Source organism: Kogia breviceps, chromosome 3 (assembly GCF_026419965.1).
Source record: "Kogia breviceps isolate mKogBre1 chromosome 3, mKogBre1 haplotype 1, whole genome shotgun sequence".
Classification (NCBI taxonomy): Eukaryota; Metazoa; Chordata; class Mammalia; order Artiodactyla; family Physeteridae; genus Kogia; species Kogia breviceps.
In genome coordinates this window covers 100,213,038-100,233,916 of record NC_081312.1, presented here as the reverse complement: position 1 = coordinate 100,233,916, position 20,879 = coordinate 100,213,038, and the positions used below count along the sequence as shown (strand labels likewise).

Below are 20,879 nucleotides of genomic sequence, written 5' to 3'. Positions count from 1 at the left end.
TTTTGAAAAAATTGTTTTAAAATACATACTTATGGTAAGACAAAACTGAAAGGACACAGTATTAAAGACTCTCTCCATTCCTCCTCCTCACTAGAGGTGAATAGTTAGTATTTTCTAAGGAATTTCTATGCCTATATAAGCATATGGGCAAATGTACACGTGTACATGTACACAAAGGGGATTATATTAAACATATTTGGAAACTGTCTGCTTATATCTTCTGAACCTAAGTACATCCTTTCCAGTGACCCAGCAATCCTGCTTCTAGGTGCATGTGTACCCAAAAGACATATATTGATACTTCATGGTGGCATTATGTGTAACATCTCAAAATTAAAGTATCCCAAATGTTCATTCAGAGTAAAATGAGCAAACTGGAGTATCACCCCACGATGTACTGATAATACTAGATTATAATGAAAAACAACAGCCACTACTACATGCAACAATATAGATGAATACCACAAAGATAATTCTAAGCAAAGAAGCCAGATATTGAAAAGTACATACTGAATGATTCCATCCATTTATATTAAGTTGAAAAGCAGGCAAAACTGATCTACATGGTAGACGTTAGATACAAGTAACCACCTTTGAGAGGAGTGGTTAATGACTGGTAGGGGGGAAGATGGAGGCCTCTGGGATGCTGATGATGTTCTATAACTTAATCAGGATCGTTAGTACCTGAATATGTTCACTTCATAAAAATTTACTGAGCTGTACAATTATAATTTATGCACTTTTCCGTATGTATGGTATATGTCAATAAAAAAGTTTCAAGAATCAAACTAGGGCTTCCCTGGTGGCGCAGTGGTTGAGAGTCTGCCTGCCGATGCAGGGGACACAGGTTCGTGCCCCGGTCTGGGAAGATCCCACGTGCCGCAGAGAGGCTGGGCCCGTGAGCCATGGCCGCTGAGCCTGCGCATCCAGAGCCTGTGCTCTGCAAAGGGAGCGGCCACAGCAGTGAGAGGCCTGCATACCGCAAACAAAACAAAACAAAACAAAACAGAATCAAACTAAACACCTTCTCAACCAAAAACATTAATTTCTGCGGGACTTCCCTGGTGGCGCAGTGGTTAAGAATCTGCCTGCCAAAGCAGGGGAGACGGGTTCGAGCCCTGGTCCGGGAAGATCCCACATGCCGCGGAGAAACTAAGCCTGTGCACCACAACTACTGAGCCCACATGCCACAACTACTGAAGCCTGCATGCCTAGAGCCCGTGCTCCGCAACAAGAGAAGCCACCGCAATGAAAAGCCCTCACACTGCAACAAAGAGTAGCCCCCGCTCTCTGCCACTAGAGAAAGCCCGCGCACAGCAATGAAGACCCAACAGAGCCAAAAATAAATAAATTAATTAATTTTTAAAAAATACTCTAAAAACAAACCACAAGCTGAGATTAAGTTTATCACATAGTAAATACTGTCTCAGGTTGTAGATAAAACTCACTCCGGGCTATATAGCCACCACAAAATGGATAAGGTCTTCAATGAAGACTCCTTTAAAGAAGGAAATATGCCCATGAAGTAAATCAATTAACTCACCTCAATTATGGATAAGGTCCTCAACTGAAAGCCAGAAGAAAGTTATCTGAGGTCATATCATGAGCAAAAATGAAGAGGACTTAAGTAGCCCCGTGTAGGATATTATTTTCTCAGAAGCATCAAGTAGTTCTGATAAACAATTCCAAATAAGTTGCTTGTTCTTGAAAAAGTCCTAATATATTTGGACAAAATCCCAAATAGAAAGTTGTTTATCCCTTCCACAGCTGGCACTCACTACCCTCAAGATTAGAGTCAAGCTAGGATATGGGCCTCTCAAGCTGAGGAGGGAAGGGGGCAAGATGGGGGACAACATTCAAATCTAGATTCAGAACTTCTCAGTCAAAATGTCATGACTGCTGCTTGTTCAAATAAAGTCTCTCTGCCTACTAATCCAACTTCTGTGTGAATTCCTCATATTAAACTTACCAACTTCCTACCTTCTACTTTAAAGTATCATACTACTTAACCACAGCAGTGGTTCTCAATCAGGAACAAGTTTGTACCCCCAGGGAACACCTGGCAATATCTGGAGACATTTTTGGTTATCACAACTGGGTGCTACTAACATCTACTAGGTAGAGGTGAAGGATGCCGTTAACATCCTAAAATATACAGGACAGCTCCCACAACAGTTACCTTGCCCAAAATGTCAATAGTGCCAAAGTTGAGAAAATCTGAACTACAAATTTAGAAGACATCTAAGGATTTTTTAAAATTTTATTGAAGTATGGTTGATTTACAATGTTGTGTTAATTTCTGCTGTACAGCAAAGTGACTCAGTAAATTATACATATATATATTCTTTTTTATATTCTTTTCCATTATGATTTATCACAGGAAATACAGTTCCCTGTGTCATACAGTAAGACCTTGTTGTTTATCCATCCTATATACAATAGTTTGCATCTGCTAGTTCCAAACTCCCAATACTTCCCTCCCCCACCCCTTCCCCCTTGGCAACCACAAGTCTGTTCTCTATGTCTGTGAGTCTGTTTCTGTTTCATAGATATGTTCATTTGTGTCATATTTTAGATTCCACATGTAAGTGATATCGTATGGTATTTGTCTTTCTCTTACTTCACTTAGTATGATAATCTCTAGGTCCATCCATGTTGCTACAAATGGCTTTATTTCATTCTTTTAATGGCTGGGTAATATTCCATCGTATATACATATACGACATCTTCTTTATCCAGTCATCTGTTGATGACATTTAGGTTCTTTCCATGTCTTGGCTATTGTAAATAGTGCTGCTATGAACATAGGGGTGCATGTATCTTTTTGAATTAGAGTTTTGTCTGGGTATATGTCCAGAAGTGGAATTGCTGGATTATATGGCAACTCTATTTTTAGTTTTTTGAGGAACCTCCATACTGTTTTCCATAGTGGCTGCACCAATTTACATTCCCACCAACAGTATAAGAGGGTTCCCTTTTCTCCACACCCTCTCCAGGATTTACTATTATAGATTTTTTAATGGATATGGGCCTTTTTTTTTTCATGGCAATTCTGACCGGTGTAAGGTGGTACCTCGTTGTACTTTTGATTTGCATTTCTCCAATAATTAGCAATGATGAATGCCTTTGCATGCGCCTATTGGCCATCTGTGAGACATCTAAGGATTTCACAGTGAAATGGGGAAGCTTTTTGTTCAAAATACTACTTTGATTTTTACTTTGTCAAAGTTCATTAACCCTTAAGGATGATTTTTTTTCCTGTTTACTTTACACTTCCCTATATTTTCCAAATTTCTATAAGCTTATATTGATTTTCTCATCAGAAAATCATAAACTTATATTTAAAAATAAAGACCATTATCCTTTCCTTTTCTGTCATCTTTTTTTTTTTTTTTTGCGGTACGCGGGCTTCTCACTGTTGTGGCCTCTCCCATTGCGGAGCACAGGCTCTGGACGCGCAGGCTCAGCAGCCATGGCTCATGGGCCTAGCCACTCTGCGGCATGTGGGATCTTCCCGGACCAGGGCACGAACCCGTGTCCCCTGCATCGGCAGACGGACTCTCAACCACTGTGCCACCAGGGAAGCCCCCTTTTCTGTCATCTTTTTCCCTAAAGACAATTTTCCTTCAGGCTGGCTGTATCTTGGGTTTTTTGCTATTCACATTTTATTCATTATTGTTCTGTATCTGTTCCAGTTTACTGCACCATGAGTTTACTGCACCATCTTAATTGGAAGCCCAATTTAACATCAGAATTCAAGAGAAATTACTGAGTAATAATAAACAAAGTTTTATACAAAACAAACTATTTTCTGTTATCCTATTCTTCAGAGTCAACCAATTCACATACCTGTACAATATAAAAGGCAAAGGGAAGTAAAAGAGAAGTAATCAGTAGCAGTACTACAAGCAGAGTCAGAATAACCACAAAGAAATAAAACAGAAGTGGAGCATATGATGATGAAAACAAGTGAGCTAGAATGGCTGCTGATTCCTGAAACAACATTGTGGGGGAGGGAGGACTGTCTGACAGTTTCCTGTGCACTCTCATTTGCACCTGTATCCTTACAGTCCTTATCTGACTGCCTGTGCTCTGCAAACAGTAATGATTATCCTCGACTCCTCAAAATTCACTGCTTATCAGTTGATTAAATCAAACTGATTAATGGTAATCCTATTTGTCCAATGACTGACAGGCCCTATCAATTTAGCCCAATAAAAACGTATTCTTAGGAGGTTCTGGGAAAAGTCTTTCTTATTTTTAAAAGAGAACCATGAGAAGCCAGGCCATACAGCTGGCATTGGAAAAATGGAGCCTGAATGCCACTGGCAGCTATAATTCAGGAAAAGGCAGGCACTGGGCAACAGAGTAGAAAGGCAAAAAGAACTTAGGCCCTGATATATATCACTGAATTGCTTGACCAGCCCTGGAGCCCACTCTAATTCTGGACTTCATCTTACATAAACCAATACATTTCCTTATTGTTTAAGGCACTTTGAGTTGGATTTTCTGTTATTTAGTGTTGAAAGCAACTCAGCTAAAACAAAGTCTGAAAAAGATGAACACATCCTTCATACAATACTGTACTCATATTTCTTACTTTTATTGTAAACATAATAAAAAATAATATAAAGAGAAATGCTGTGGATACTACATATTAAGGATAAGAACATGAATAGCCAGTTTGGAGAGTAACTTGGTAGAATTATTCAAGTTTAAAATGTGCATTTTTCCCCCCACAATTCACAATGACTCACGTATAAGAATGTCCATTACAGCAAATAGTGGTGAAAAATTAGAAACAACTTACATGCTATCAAAAAGAGAAGAAACTGCAATATACCATACTATGGAATATTATATTTTAAAATAATGAAGTGACCTTTCCCTACTGACACAGAAAATCCTCCAAGATACACCAATCTAGCAAAATATATGTTACTGTAATAGGAAAAAACAAATCTGACTCCATATTGGATCTGTTTCTTTCACTTTAACCTTTGTATTCTATTGCTTTCGCTTCAAGTTAAAAATGTTCCCTATAGCCTGAAATATACAGGACAGCCCATTCTCAAGGCTCTGATCTTTAAGGGTATAACACTTTTCCATTCATATAGAGATAAAAAGTTGCAGAATAGAGTATAACATTTGTCTTGTTTACAGGAACATCTGACCTATGAGGACAGCTGCAAGAACAAAGGATTCCTACACCAAGAAGTCTGCAACAACCAAGCACAGTCCCTTCCCTTTTAGTATAAATGAAGCCTGAATTCTGACTTGGGTAAGACAGTTCTCTATGATATTAGTCCACCATCTTCCTTGCCCCAACACCTCATCTCCTGATTTATTGGCCTGATATGCAGCCAGCAGAATGAGCTTGGACTTGGTAACATTAACATTTATATGCAACACTCACGCAACAGTAAGCTATATATTTCTATTGCTATATACATATACATACACACATAGTATAAAAATCTGAAAGATGCACACTGAGTGGTAATAGTGATTACATAAAGACTGGATGGTGATTTAAGGAGTATTTTAGCTTTCTTTCTTTCTTTTTTTGTTAATATTCATTTATTTATTTAGTTGCCCCAGGTCTTAGTTGTGGCAGATGGGCTCCTCAGTTGCAGCATGCATGTGAGATCTAGTTCCCTGGCCAGGGATCAAACCTGGGCCCCCTGCATTGGGAGCTCAGAGTCTTAACCACTGCGCCACAGGGAAGGATACTTTTATTAGAATAGATTCTTAGGACAAGAAGTACTAGGTTAAACAATATGAACTTTTAAAGTTCTTGAAACTTATGGACAAGCATTTACTTAGAAGCATTGTGTCAATTCATACCTACATATTTCTATGCCTACAAGGGTGCCTAACATGATAATTTAAAAATAATAAATAACTTATCACTCCAGTTCCACATGCTACTTATGACAGTGAGGGAAAAAGAGGATGATACTTAGCTAAAACTTTCATTCCAAAATTAAATCAAGGACTTCCCTGGCGGTCCAGTGGTTAAGACTCCGTGTTTCCAATGCAGGGGGCATGGGTTCTATCCCTGGTCAGGAACTAAGATCTTGCACGCCATGTGGAGTGGCCAAAAAATAAAATTAAATCAAGACTAGACTCTCAATTCCTTTATATCTGCCTTCCTTTTCATACTGAGAGAAAAAAAATGTTGAAAAAGTGTTGGCTTGGGCTTCCCTGGTGGCGCGGTGGTTGAGAGTCCGCCTGCCGATGCAGGGGACATGGGTTTGTGCCCTGGTCCGGGAAGATCCCACATGCCGCGGAGCGGCTGGGCCCGTGAGCCATGGCCACAGAGCCTGAGCGTCCGGAGCCTGTGCTCCCCAACGGGAGAGGCCACAACAGTGAGAGGCCCGTGTACCGCAAAAAAAAAAAAAAAAAAAAGTATTGGCTTTTTTTTTAAACCAAATGGTACTGAATAAGGTTCTTCCAGTCAATTTTTAAAGGAAATACTGAAATAATTGAAGTATATATTTCTTAAAGAAAAAAAAAAGAACATAACTCAATCACTATTAAAACAGGCCTAGCCTCAACATAAAGACAAACAACCCAATTTAAAAATGGGTAAAGGATTTCAACAGACATTTCTCCAAAGAAGATATACAAATGGTCAATAAGCACATGAAAAGAAATGCCAACATCCTTAGTAATGAAAATGGAAATCACATGCACAATGAGAGACTTCACACCTACTAGGTTAGCTATCTTATATTAAAAAAAAAAAAGCAGCAGCAGAAAATAACAGTGTTGGCAAAGATGTGGAGAAATTAGAGCCCTCAAACATTGCTGGTAGAAATGTAAAATAGTTTGGATGCTATAGAGAACAGTTTCGTATTTAACCCAGCAATTCCATTCTCAGGTATATACCCAAAAGAAATGGGATTCAAAAGGAAATTTGTACACCAATATTCACTGCAGCATTATTCAATCCAAGTGTCCACTAACAGATGAATGGATAAACAAAATGTGGTATATACATCCAATGGAATACTATGCAGCCTTAAAAAGGAATGAAGTTCTGACACATGCTATAACATGGATGAACCTTTAAAACATTATGCTAAGTGTAATAAGCCAAACACAAAATGACAAATATTGTATGACTCTGCTTATATGAAATATCTAGAATAGGCAATTCATAGAGACAGGAAGTAAAATAGGTGTAGGGGATTAAAAGGTACAAACTATTAGGTATAAAATAAGCTACAAGAATATATTGTACAACACAGGGAATACAGCCAATATTTTACAATAACTATAAATAGCATATAACCTTTAAAAATTGTGAATCACTATATTGTACACCTGTGACTTACATAATATTATACATCAACTATATACTTCAATTTAAAAAATAAAAGTAGAATAGAAGTTACAAGGACGGGGTGGGGGGGGAGGGAAAATGTAGTTACAGCTTAATGGGTACAGAGTTTCTGTTTGGAGTGATGAAAGAGTTTTGGAAATAGTGGTGATGGTTGCAAAACATTGTAAATGTACTTAATGCCACTGGATTGTACACTTAAAAATGGTTAAAATAATTAACACATTGTAAATCAACTATATTTCAATTAAAATATGGTTAAAATAGCAAATTGCATACTATATATATTTTCCTACAATTCCTGTATACTATATATATTTTCCTACAATAATAAGGGAATTCCCTGATGGTCCAGGGGGTAGGACTCAGTGTGTTCACCGTGGTGACCCGGGTTCAATCCCTGGTAGGGGAACTAAGATCCCACAAGCCACACAGCGCAGCAAGAAAAAATTAAACTTAATTAAATTAAAAAAGAAAAAAAATAATGCAACATACAAAAACCCACTGAAGTGTACACTTTAAATGGGTGAATAGTATGGTTTAAAAAAAGAGGTGTATCTATGTGAGTGAAAATAAACAATTTGTTATATGCTGGTAGGTTTTATTGGAAAGTCAATCTCCCATAGGAGCTCCTTTAAAAAAAAAAAAACTTTTATTTTAAATAATTTCTGGTTAAGAGAAAAGCTGAAAAAATAGTGCAAAGAATTCCTGCAAACAGTCATTAGGGATCATTTTGGGTGATGAAAATGTTCTAAAAGTGGGTTGTGATGGTCACCGCACAACTATATACATCTACTAAAAACTCATCGAATTGTTCACTTAAAACTGGTGAATGCCATATTGTATTTATTAAACCTCAATAAAACTGCCTAAGAAAACAAATAACCACTTTACCACAAAAACCTTTATTTCTTTAAAGAAGAATATCCTTCTTACATAACCGTAGTAAAATTATCAAAATTAACATTGATACGATATTATCTACCATACCAACCTTATTCATATTTTAACAAACATCCTAATAATTTCCTTTGTAGCAAGTCTTTAATTTTAAAATATTTTAAAAGATATTTCTCAGCTCTAGTTAGGGCCAGGTGGCACATTCAGCTATCGTGTCTCTTTAGTCTTCTTTCATCACCTCAACAGCTTTTTAAAAAAACTTTATTTCTTTATACAGCAGGTTCTTATCAGTAACCCATTTTACACACATCAGTGTATACATGTCAATCCCAATCTCCCAATTCATCACACCCACACCCCCACCACCCCGCCACTTTCCCTGCTTGGTGTCCATATGTTTGTTCTCTACATCTGTCTCTCAATTTCTTCCTGCAAACTGGTTCATTTGTACCTTTTTTCTAAGTTCCACATATATACATTAATATACGATATTTGTTTTTCTCTTTCTGACTTACTTCACTCTGTATGACAGTCTCTAGATCCATCCACGTCTCAACAAATGACCCAATTTCGTTCCTTTTTATGGCTGAGTAATATTCCATTGTATATATGTACCACGTCTTCTTTATCCATTCGTCTGTCCATGGGCATTTAGGTTGCTTCCATGACCTGGCTATTGTAAATAGTGCTGCAATGAACACTGGGGTGCATGTGTCTTTTTGAATTATGGTTTTCTCTGGGTATATGCCTAGTAGTGGGATTGTTGGATCATACGGTAACTTTATTTTTAGTTTTTCTCCATACTGTTTTATTTTTAGTTTTTCTATCTTATTTTTAGTTTTTCTCCATACTGTTTTCCACAGTGGCTGTATCAATTTACATTCCCACCAACAGTGCAGGAGGGTTCCCTTTTCTCCACACCCCCTCCAGTATTTGTTGTTTCAAGATTTTCTGATGATGCCCATTCTAACCGGTGTGAGGTGATACCTCATTATAGTCTTGAGTTGCATTTCTCTAATAATTAGTAATGTTGAACAGCTTCTCACGTTGCTTCTTGGCCATCTGTATGTCTACTTTGGAGAAATGTCTATTTAGGTCTTCTGCCCATTTTTGGATTGGGTTGTTTGTTTTTTAAATACTGAGCTGCATATATATTTTGGAGATTAATCCTCTGTCCGTTGATTTGTTTGCAAATATTTTCTCCCATTCTGAGGGTTGTCTTTTCATCTTGTTTGTAGTTTCCTTTGCTTTGCAAAAGCTTTTAAGTTTCATTAGGTCACATTTGTTTATTTTTGTTTTTATTTCCATTACTCTAAGAGGTGGATCAAAAAAGATCTTGCTGTGATTTATGTCAGAGTGTTCTTCCTATGTTTTCCTCTAAGAGTTTTATAGTGTCCAGTCTTACATTTAGGTCTCTAATCCATTTCAAGTTTATTCTGTGTATGGTACTAGGGAGTGTTCTAATTTCATTCTTTTACATGTAGCTGTCCAGTTTTCCCAGCACCACTTATTGAAGAGACTGTCTTTACTCCATTGTATATCCTTGCCTCCTTTGTCATAGTTTGTTGACCATCGGTGCGAGGGTTTATCTCTCGGTTTTCTATCTTGCTCCACTGATCCTGTTTCTGTTTTTGTGCCAGTACCATATTGTCTTGATTACTGTAGCTTTATAGTATAGTCTGAAGTCAGGGAGTCTGATTCCTCCAGCTCCGTTTTTTTCCCTCAAGACTGCTTTGGCTATTCAGGGTCTTTTGTGTCTCCATACAAATTTTTAGTTTTTTGTTCTAGTTCCATAAAAAATGCCATTGGTAATTTCATAGGGATTGCATTGAATCTGTAGATTGCTTTGGGTAATACAGTCATTTTCACAATATTGATTCTCCCAATCCAAGAACATGGTATATCTCTCCATCTGTTGGTATCATCTTTAATTTCTTTCATCAGTGTCTTATAGTTTTCTGCATACAGGTCTTTTGTCTCCCTAGGTAGGTTTATTCCTAGGAATTTTATTCTTTTTGTTGCGATGGTGAATGGGAGTGTTTCCTTAATTTCTCTTTCAGATTTTTCATCATTAGTGTATGGGAATGCAAAAGATTTCTGTGCGTTAATTTTGTATCCTGCAACTTTACCAGATTCATTGATTAGCTCTACTATTTTTCTGGTGGCATCTTTAGGATTCTCTATGTATAGCATCATGTCATCTGCAAACAGTGAAAGTTTTACTTATTCTTTTCCAATTTGTATTCCTTTATTTCTTTTTCTTCTCTGATTGCTGTGGCTAGGAATTCCAAAACTATGTTGAATAACAGTGGTGAGAGTGGACATCCTTGTCTTGTTCCTGATCTTAGAGGAACTTCTTTCAGTTTTTTACCATTAAGAATGATGTTTGCTGTGGGTGTGTCATATATGGCCTTTATTATGTTGAGGTAGGTTGCCTCTCTGCCCACTTTCTGAAAAGTTTTTATCATAAGTGGGTGTTGAATTTTGTCAAAAGTTTTTTCTGCATCTATTGAGATGATCATATGGTTTTTATTCTTCAATTTTTTAATATGGTGTATCACATTGATTTATTTGCCTAGACTGAAGAATCCTTGCATCACTGGGATAAATCCCATTTGATTATGGTGCATGATCCTTTTAATGTGCTGTTGGATTCTGTTTGCTAGTATTTTGTTGAGGATTTCTACATCTATATTCATCAGTGATACTGTTTTGTAATTTTTTTGTAGTATCTTTGTCTGGTTTTGGTATCAGGGTGATGGTAGCCTCACAGAATGAGTTTGGGAGTGTTCCTTCCTGCGCAATTTTTTGGAAGACTTTGAGAAGGATGGGTGTTAGCTCTTCTCTAAATGTTTGATGGAATTCACCTGTGAAGCCATCTTGTTCTGGACTTTGTTGGAAGATTTTTAATCAGTTTCAATTTCAGTACTTGTGATTGGTCTGTTCATATTTTCTATTTCTTCCTGGTTCAGTCTTGGAAGGTTATACCTTTCTAAGGTATAATTTCTAAGAATTTGTCCATTTCTTTCAGGTTGTCCATTTTATTGGCATAGAGTTGCTTGTAGTAGTCCCTTAGGATGCTTTGTATTTCTGTGGTGTCCATTGTAACTTCTCCTTTTTCATTCCTAATTTTATTGATTTGAGTCCTCTCCCTCCTTTTCTTGATGAGTCTGGCTAATGGTTTATCAATTTTGTTTATCTTCTCAAAGAAGCAGCTTTTAGTTTTATTGATCCTTGCTCTTGTTTTCTTTGTTTCCATTTCATTTATTTCTGCTCTGATCTTTATGATTTTTTCCTTCTGCTAACTTTGAGTTTTGTTTGTTCTTCTTTCTCTAGTGCCTTTAGGTGTGAGGTTAGATTGTTTATTTGAGATTTTTCTTATTCCTTGAGGTAGGCTTGTATAGCTATAAACTTCCCTCTTAGAACTACTGTTGCTGCATCCCATAGGTTTTGGATCATCGTGTTTTCATTGTCATTTGTCTCTAGGTATTTTTTGATTTCCTCTTTGATTTCTTCAGTGATCTCTTGGTTATTTAGTAACGTATTGTTTAGCCTCCATTTGTTTTTGTTTTTTATGTTTTTTTTCCCTGTAATTCATTTCTAATTTCATAGCGTTTTGGTCAGAAAAGATGCTTAATATGATTTCAATTTTCTTAAATTTACTGAGGCTTGATTTGTGACCCAAGATGTGATCTATCCTGGAGAATGTTCCATGTGCACTTGAGAAGAAAGTGTAATCTGCTGTTTGGGGATGGAATGTCCTATAAATATCACTTGAATCTATCTGGTCTACTGTGTCATTTAAAACTTCTGTTTCCTTATTTATTTTCATTTTGGATGATCTGTCCTTTGGTGTAAATGAGGTGTTAAAGTCCCCCACTATTACTGTGTTACTGTCGATTACCTCTTTTATAGCTGTTAGCAGTTGCCTTATGTATTGAGGTGCTCCTGTGTTGGGTGCATATATATTTATAATTGTTATATCTTCTTCTTGGATTGATCCCTTAATCATTATGTAATGTCCTTCCTTGTCTCCTGTAACATTCTTTATTTTAAAGTCTATTTTACCTGATATGAGTATTGCTACTCCAGCTTTCTTTTGATTTCCATTTGCATGGAATATCTTTTTCCATCCCCTCATTTTCAGTCTGTATGTGTCCCTAGGTCTGAAGTGGGTCTCTTGTAGACAGCATATATGTGGGTCTTGTTTTTGTGTCCATTCAGCCAGCCTGTGTCTTTCCATTGCAGCATTTAATCTATTCATGTTTAAGGTAATTATCGATATGTATGTTCCTATGACCATTTTCTTAATTGTTTTGGGTTTGTTTTTGTAGGTCCTTTTCTTCTCGTGTTTCCCGCTTAGAGAAGTTCCTTTAGCATTTGTTGTAGAGCTGGGTTGGTGGTGCTGAATTCTCTTAGCTTTTGCTTGTCTGTAAAGCTTTTGATTTCTCTATCAAATCTGAATGAGATCCTTGCTGGGTAGAGTAATCTTCCTGTAGGTTCTTCCCTTTCATCACCTTAAGTATATCATGCCACTCCCTTCTGGCTTGTACAGTTTCTGCTGAGAAATCACCTGTTAACCTTATGGGAGTTCCCTTGTATGCTACTTGTCATTTTTCCCTTGCTGCTTTCAATAATTTTTTTTTGTCTTCAATTTTTGCCCATTTGATTACTATGTGTCTCGGCATGTTTCTCCTTGGGTTTATCCTGTATGGGACTCTCTGCGCTTCCTGGATTTGGGTGGCTATTTCCTTTCCCAAGTTTGGGAAGTTTTTGACTATAATCTCTTCAAATATTTTCTCAGGTCCTTTCTCTCTCTCTTCTCCTTCTGGGACCCCTATAATGTGAATGTCGTTGTGTTTAATGTTGTCCCAGAGGTCTCTTAGGCTGTCTACATTTCTTTTCATTCTTTTTTCTTTATTCTGTTCCGCAGCAGTGAATTCCACCATTCTGTCTTCCAGGTCACTTATCCGTTCTTCTGACTCCGTTATTCTCCTACTGATTCCTTCTAGTGCAGTTTTCTCGATCTTTGTCTCCATTCTTTTTCCGAGGTCCTGGATCATCTTCACTATCATTATTCTGAATTCTTTTTCTGGAAGGTTGCCTATCTACACTTCATTTAGTTGTCTTTCTGGGGTTTTATCTTGTTCCTTCATCTGGTACACAGCCCTTTACCTTTTCATCTTGTCTTTCTGTAAATGTGGTTTTTGTTCCACAGGCTGCAGGATTGTAGTTCTTCTTGCTTCTGCTGTCTGCCCTCTCTCAACAGCTTTTTTGAAGATGCACGCTAATTATTTTGTAGACTGTCCCTCAGTTTGGGTTTGTCTATTATTTCCTAATGATTAGACTGAAAGTATTACTTTGGGCAGGAATACCACACAAGTTATTTAGGAGGCACAAGATATCAATTTGTCCTATTATTGTGACCTTTTAATTTTTATCACTTGGTTACGGTGGTATTTGGTAGGTTTTTCCATTATAAAGTTACTAGAGTATAGTCAAAATGTATCTTATGAAGAGATACTTAGAGACTCATGTAAATAGCCTGTGTTCGTTTTTTTTTAAAAATATTCATTTAGTTATTTGGCTGCACCAGGTCTTAGTTGCAGCATTTAGGATCTTCATTGTGGCGTGTGGGATCTTTAGTTGCAGCATGTGGAACCTTCAGTTGCAGCATGCAGGCTCTTCTACTTGCAGTATGTGGGCTCTTAGTTATGGCATGCAGACAGAACCTTGTTCCCTGACCAGGGATCGAACCCAGGCCCCCTGCATTGGGAGCACAGAATCTTAACCACTGGACCAGGTTAAGACGCTCATCTTAAATATCCTGCTTTTCATCAAACTTTTACCCACTAGTTTTAGCATCCATTGAGGAGTCTTGCATGAATCAGTTATAACTATGATGGTTGCCAAATGGTTATTTTCTAACTCTATCATTCCTTCTACATTTATTAGTTATCACTCTATTTTATAAGGGAGAATTTTTCCTTTTGTTTCATTTATTATTTACTAGTATATTTATATCAGTAAGGACTGGTTTACTCTTATTTTATTCAGTGTGTTATAATCCACTGCTATGATTATTTGAAGCTTCGGTCACTTCAGAACTGGCCACTGGCCAGTGAAAGCCCTTCAAACCCACTCCTGCATCTTTCCAACAAATACCCATCACTAGGTAAACTATTCCTCACTTTCTGGGGCAAGATGTCCCAGGTTCATTCCCAGCCTTAGCCATGGAATTAGGCATTTCTCCAAGGAACCCGTCTGTGTTCCTTTTACTGCAGAATAGCATCTAGAAACTAAGATCTGGGCACTAACTGTACTCACTGCTACTACTAGGGTGTCATTGCTGCTACCCCTTGTCAACGGACAGAATTAAGAAAAAAATATATTTTAAATCTACATATCTATATTAAAAACCATGTATTCAACACTGATAACTGCCATTTCCAATACAGTACATCAGGATTTGATCTCATCTCACTCCTTTCTGTATTATGTAATTCCCTTCTCCAACATAAGAAAATTTGACTCCAATAAACCACAGTATATGTGCTTCTGCTTATATTTTATTTTTAAAGTTTTTCTTTGCCCAATCTTTGTTGATATGAATATATGATTTCAAAAGTCAGAACTACACAGAAAGACATACTCAAAGAAGTGTTACATCCTCCAACCTTTCCACTGCATTTCCATGCAAGGCTTGGTAAACAGCCAATCCCATTTGTTTCTGAAATATCCTTCTGGTGCTTCTTTTTATAAAAATAAGCTCATACATATTTTTAATTTCATTTTCTTTTTTATAAAAATGTAGCATATGGCAAATACTCTTTTAGGTACTTCGCTTTTTTTTTTTTTTTTTTTTTTGCAGTACGTGGGCTTCTCACTGTTGTGGCCTCTCCCATTGTGAGCACAGGCTCCAGACGCACAGGCTCAGCAGCCATGGCTCACGGGCCCAGCCGCTCCGTGGCATGTGGGATCTTCCCGGACCAGGGCACAGACCCATTTCCCCTGCATCGGCAGGCGGATTCTCAACCACTGCGCCACTAGGGAAGCCCTATTTTGCTTTTTTATAACATACAATTTATCTTGAAAACCACTTGGAAATATCTTGTATCAAATAAAAATCTTCGTTAAGTTGTATAGTATTCCATTATGTGGATATACTACAGTTTATTCAAGAACTCTTTTATGTATGGATGTTTAAGATGTTTCCAACATTTTACAATCACATACAATACTGTAGTGAATAATACCGTGAATAAACATTTGTTTATTGTCAGAGATGTATCTTCAAGGTGAAGTCCTAGAAATGTAATTATGGAGTTTTATTGGATATTGCCAAATTCTCTTCCACAACAGCTGTAACGATTTATATTCCCACCAATATAAGACAGTGCTTGTTTCCTGCAGCCTCACAAATTGCATATGTACTCATATTTCTTAATTTTAGCCATCCTGATAGGTTAGAAATGGTATGTTACTATAGATTTATATTGTGTGTGTATGTGTAAATTCTGATTATGGTTTATCCATTTTTCTATTGCACGTTTTGGTCTCCATCCCACCTACCCTATCCCCAAGTTATAAGAGTTCTTTATATGTTAGTGATTTTAGCCATTTACCTGTGATATATGTTACAAATATGTTCACCTAGAATGTTATGTCTCTTTTGTCTTTCCTTATTGTGCCTTTTGCCATACATAAAAAATTCACTGTGAAGTCATATTTATCAACTTTTACCACCTCTGGTAATTCTACCTCTGGTAAAATACTCTGGTAAAAGTATTTCTTTTAATACTTTCATGGTTATGAATTTTCCTTTTAGATTAGATCTCTGATCCATTTGGAGTTTATTCTAGTGTATGTCTATTTTTTATTTATCAAAATGGCTATAGAGTTGTCCCAGCACCATTTATTAAACAGTACATCTTTAACTCCAGTAATTTGAGAAGCCATATACTTTATCATATACTAAACTGCCAAATGTACTTGAGTCTCTTTCTGGACTTTCCCTGTTCTACCGCACTGGTTTCTCTTCTATTCATGTACCAGTACTATACTGTTTTAATTACAGAGGCTTTACAGTATCTTTAATATCAGTTAGACAAAATTGTGAACTTTATACCAATAAATTTGACAACTTAGATAAAATAGAAAAATTCCTTGAAGAACATAAACTACCAAAGCATAATCAAGAAGAAATATATAACCTATTCAGCCCAATATCTATTAAAGAGACTTAATACAAAGAAAACTCCAGAACCAGCTGGCTTCATGGGGGCACTTCAATAAATATTTAAGGACAAAATTAGTCAATTCTCCACAGACTTTTCCAGGAAATTAAAGAGCAGAGACTATGTCCCAAATCATTTATAAGGTGGTCAGTATTACCCTAGACCAAAATCAAACAAAAATATTATATGAAAAGAAAACTATATGCTGATATACTTCAGGAACACTGACGCAAAAGTTCATAACAAAATTTTAGAAAATCAAATCCAATAATAAATAATAAGAAAACTACATCATATCTGAATTGGCTTTATCACAAGAATGCAAGGCTGGTTCAGTATTAAAAAACTGATCAAGGGACTTCCCTGGCAGTCCAGTGGTTAGGACTCCACTCTTCCAATGCAGTGGGTGCGGGTTCAACCCCTGGTTGGGGAATTAAGATCCCACATGTTATGCTGTGTGGCCAAAAAATGATAAAAAATATAATTTTTTTAAAAAATTTAATAGGGGCTTCCCTGGTGGCGCAGTGGTTGAGAGTCCGCCTGCCGATGCAGGGGACGCGGGTTCGTGCCCCAGTCCGGGAAGATCCCACGTGCCACGGAGCGGCTGGGCCCGTGAGCCGTGGCCGCTGAGCCTGCGCGTCCGGAGCCTGTGCTCCGCAACGGGAGAGGCCACAGCAGTGAGAGGCCCACGCACCGCAAAAAAAAAAAAAAAAAAAAAAAAAAATTTAATAAACTGATCAAAGGGGAATTCCCTAGCAGCCCTGTGGTTAGGGCTCCACACTTCCACTGCGAGGGGTATAAGTTTGATCCTGGTTGGAGAACTAAGATCCCTGCTGCATACTGCGCAGCATGGACAAAACAAAATAAAACAAAACAAACCAACTGATCAAAGCAATTCACTAAATCAATGACAAGAGAAACTACATGATGATCAACAGATAAAGAAGATGTGGCACATGTATACGATGGAATACTACTTAGCCATAGAAAAGACAAAATCTTGCCATTTAAGACAACATGGGGATTTCCCTGGTGGTCCAGTAGTAAAGACTCCACCTTACAATGTGGGGGACTCGGGTTCAATCCCTGGTCAGGGAACTGAGGTGCCACATGCCACAAGGGAGCTGGGCCAACGCGCCACAAATAATGAGCTCACGCGCCTCAACAAGAGCCCGCATGCTGCAAACTAGAGCCCACGTGCTCTGGAACCTGCATGCCACAACTACAGAGCCCATGCACCCTGGAGCCTGCGTGCCACAACTAGAGAAGAGAAAACCCTGCATGGCACAACTAGAGGGAAGGCCGCACACCACAAGGAAGAGCACGCATGCCGCAATGAAAGATCCCACTGCCTCAACGAAGATCCTGCGTGCCACAACTAAGACCCGACGCAGCCAAAAATAAATAAAATAAATAATAAATTAATCTGAAAAAAAAGAAGACAACATGGATGGATCTTGATGGTATTATGCTAAGTGAAATCAGTCAGACGAAGAAAGACAAATCCTGTATGATTTCATTCATATGTGTAGTATAAAAAACAAAACAAAAACAAAATAAATGAACAAACTAAGTCAAACAAACATATAGACACAGAGAACAAAGTAGTGGCTACCAGAGAGGCAGGAAGGGGGGCAGAAGAGGAAGAAATGGGTAAACAGGATCAACTGTATGGTGAGGGATAAAAAATAAATTTCTGGTGGTAAGCACACTGTAGTGTATACAGAAGTAGAAATATGTTGCACACATGAAACATATATAATGTTATAAACCAATGTTACCTTGATAAAAAATAAACTAAAAAAATAAAATGAAAAATTGGAAAAAATAGAGGAGGGGTTAAATATAAGTTATCATACAATGGAATTCAACTGTTAAAAAGTGAGGTAGAGATGATACACTTGCAATGGGTGATTTTTCAATTAAGTTGTTTAAAAAGTGAAAATTTAATTGGGTAGTGTTACAAAAAATACAGAAAAACCATATGATCATCTCAGTTGATGCAGAAAAAGCATTTTATAAAATTTCACAACCATTCATGGTAAAAAAGCTCTCAACAAAATATGAACAGAGGAAATTTCTCAAGAAACTGAAAAAAGAAGAGCAAATTAAATGCAAGAAAATATTAGATAAGAGCCAAAAATCAATGAAATTGAAACAAAAAAAGCAATAGAGAAAAAATAATAAAATCAAAAGCTGGTTCTTGGAAAAGATCAATAAAATGTATAAATCTCTAACCAGACTGATCAAGGAAAAAAAGAATTACTAAATTCAGGAACAACAGAGATAACATCACTATACATCCTAGACATTAAAAGGAAAATAAAGGAGTATTATGAATTTTATGCCAATAACTTTAATAACTGAGATGAAATGGACAAATTTCTCTGAAAGAGAAACATTATCAAAGCAGTCTCTAAAGAAATATATATCCTGAATAGTCCCACATCTATTAAAGAAATTTAGTTTGTACTTAAAAACCTTCCAACAACAGCAAAAAAATCCAGACCCAGACAGCTTCACTGTCACATTCTAGCAAATACTTAAGAAAAGAAATAACACCAATTCTATACAAAATTTTCCAGAAACTAGACAAGGGAATAGTTCCCAACTCGTTTTAAGGTCAGCATAGCCCTGATACCAAAAACAGACAAAAGCATCGCAAAAAAAGAAAACTATAGACCAACAGCCCTCATAAATACAGATGCAAAAATCCTTAACAAAACATTAGCAAACCGAATCCAGCAATATATAAAAAGTTTAATACACCATGACCATGTGGAGCTTATGCCAGAAATGCAAGGCTGACACAACATTCCAAAACTCAATCAATGTGATTCAATAGATAAAATCTTGGGTCATGGAAGCTAGAAATCGAGGGCAGGATAAGAACGGGTTATATCCTTGACATTTTACATGCCTGTGTCACCACCTTGCACAATTCCAAAGGCATCATTTATATTGCAGTCTTTGTGTTCTACATGAATCATACCCCTGGCACTGTGCAATACAGTGGTATTGCAAATGTGTAAAATGGTTGCCCAAAAGGCAATGCAATCTTGAGTTGGACTAATAGAAATGAAAGATCCAGATGAACAGATTTTATCTCCCAGACATTACACTTGGCCCTGTTCACACAATACCTGGAATACTCTACCTAGTCCTGAACTCTAATACTTCCAAGAGGGCCAATGAATTTCACTACAGAACCAAAGTAATAATGGCAAAAGAGTTCTAAACATTTTATATGAAAAGAGTTGAAGAAACTGGAAATGTTTAACCTTCAGAAGGAAGGACCTACGGAGTATACACTATACTTTAATCATATACCTTTATTTTCTATGCCCTGAAGACTGTCAACTCCCTGAGGGCAGAATCCATGCCCTATTTATCTGTGTATTGCAAATACCTATCACTGGTCCTGGAACCTGCTAAGTACTCACATGTATCTGGGGTTCAGGAACAGGAAAAACTAAACTTTAATACTAGAAGTCAGTGGTTGCTCTGCAGTGGGGAAGGGAGAAAGAAATTACGGGAAAGGGCATACAGCACTGTTACATTTTATAGCATCTTGTCAAATGTGCCCCTTCTCCCCAGAGCTGTAAAGTTTTTATCTCATTAGCCTGAATTGGGCATGGGCCAGTTCTTGACTGGTGTATACTAATTACAACTCTCCTGGACTGAGAGTCAACTGAACCACAGGGTTTGACCCTGGAGGAATTATGGAATGAACGTTGGAGAGATGATTACAATACCCACAAGCCCCACCACGGGACTAGCCAAATCACTCTGGTGATGAAATGAAATGACAGATACCACAGCAAGATGATTCTCATGTCCAGAAATGGTGTTTAAATGATTAATGATGATGTTAGACACTGGCAGAATTCATCCAAATTTCACAAATAACCTAAATTGTACATGTACTGCTCTTTGCAGTGTTTTCCTAAAAAACTCTTTGAAAATATATTCCTGAAAGTTAATATTTTCCAACAACTTGTATTATAATTTCAAAGTATAACTGAAATGCCCCAAATAAACACTTTATTGACAAAATCAACTTTAAAACTCTTAGCATACAACAGGGAAACACATGCTGCAGAAGGGCATATAGCCTGGTGCTCAGGTATGCAAACAAGAGCAACACACAGGACTCTGGGCAAGTCACGCCCCTTCCATGGTTTCCTCATCTAGCAAATAATAAATAAATGAATAAATAATAAAACAGATGGCCTCTCCTGCTAAACAAAAAGTTCAGGTATTTTCCAATGCCTGGCAAGTAGCGAGGACATCCAGTCCTTTAGACATGGAAGAATATCCAGTATAGTCACTGACAACTTGATGCAAACCCTCCTAAGACTTCATAGGTTAACAAATGAAGAAATCCTATTCCT

The 20,879-nt window shown here is 37.2% G+C and overlaps 1 protein-coding gene across 5 annotated transcripts in view; it reads right to left on the bottom strand.

The window, feature by feature from the left end:
- The window catches only part of BBS4 (Bardet-Biedl syndrome 4), a 61,830-nt gene that overhangs the window by 27,867 nt on the left and 13,084 nt on the right, over positions 1–20,879 (bottom strand). The window lies entirely within an intron of this gene.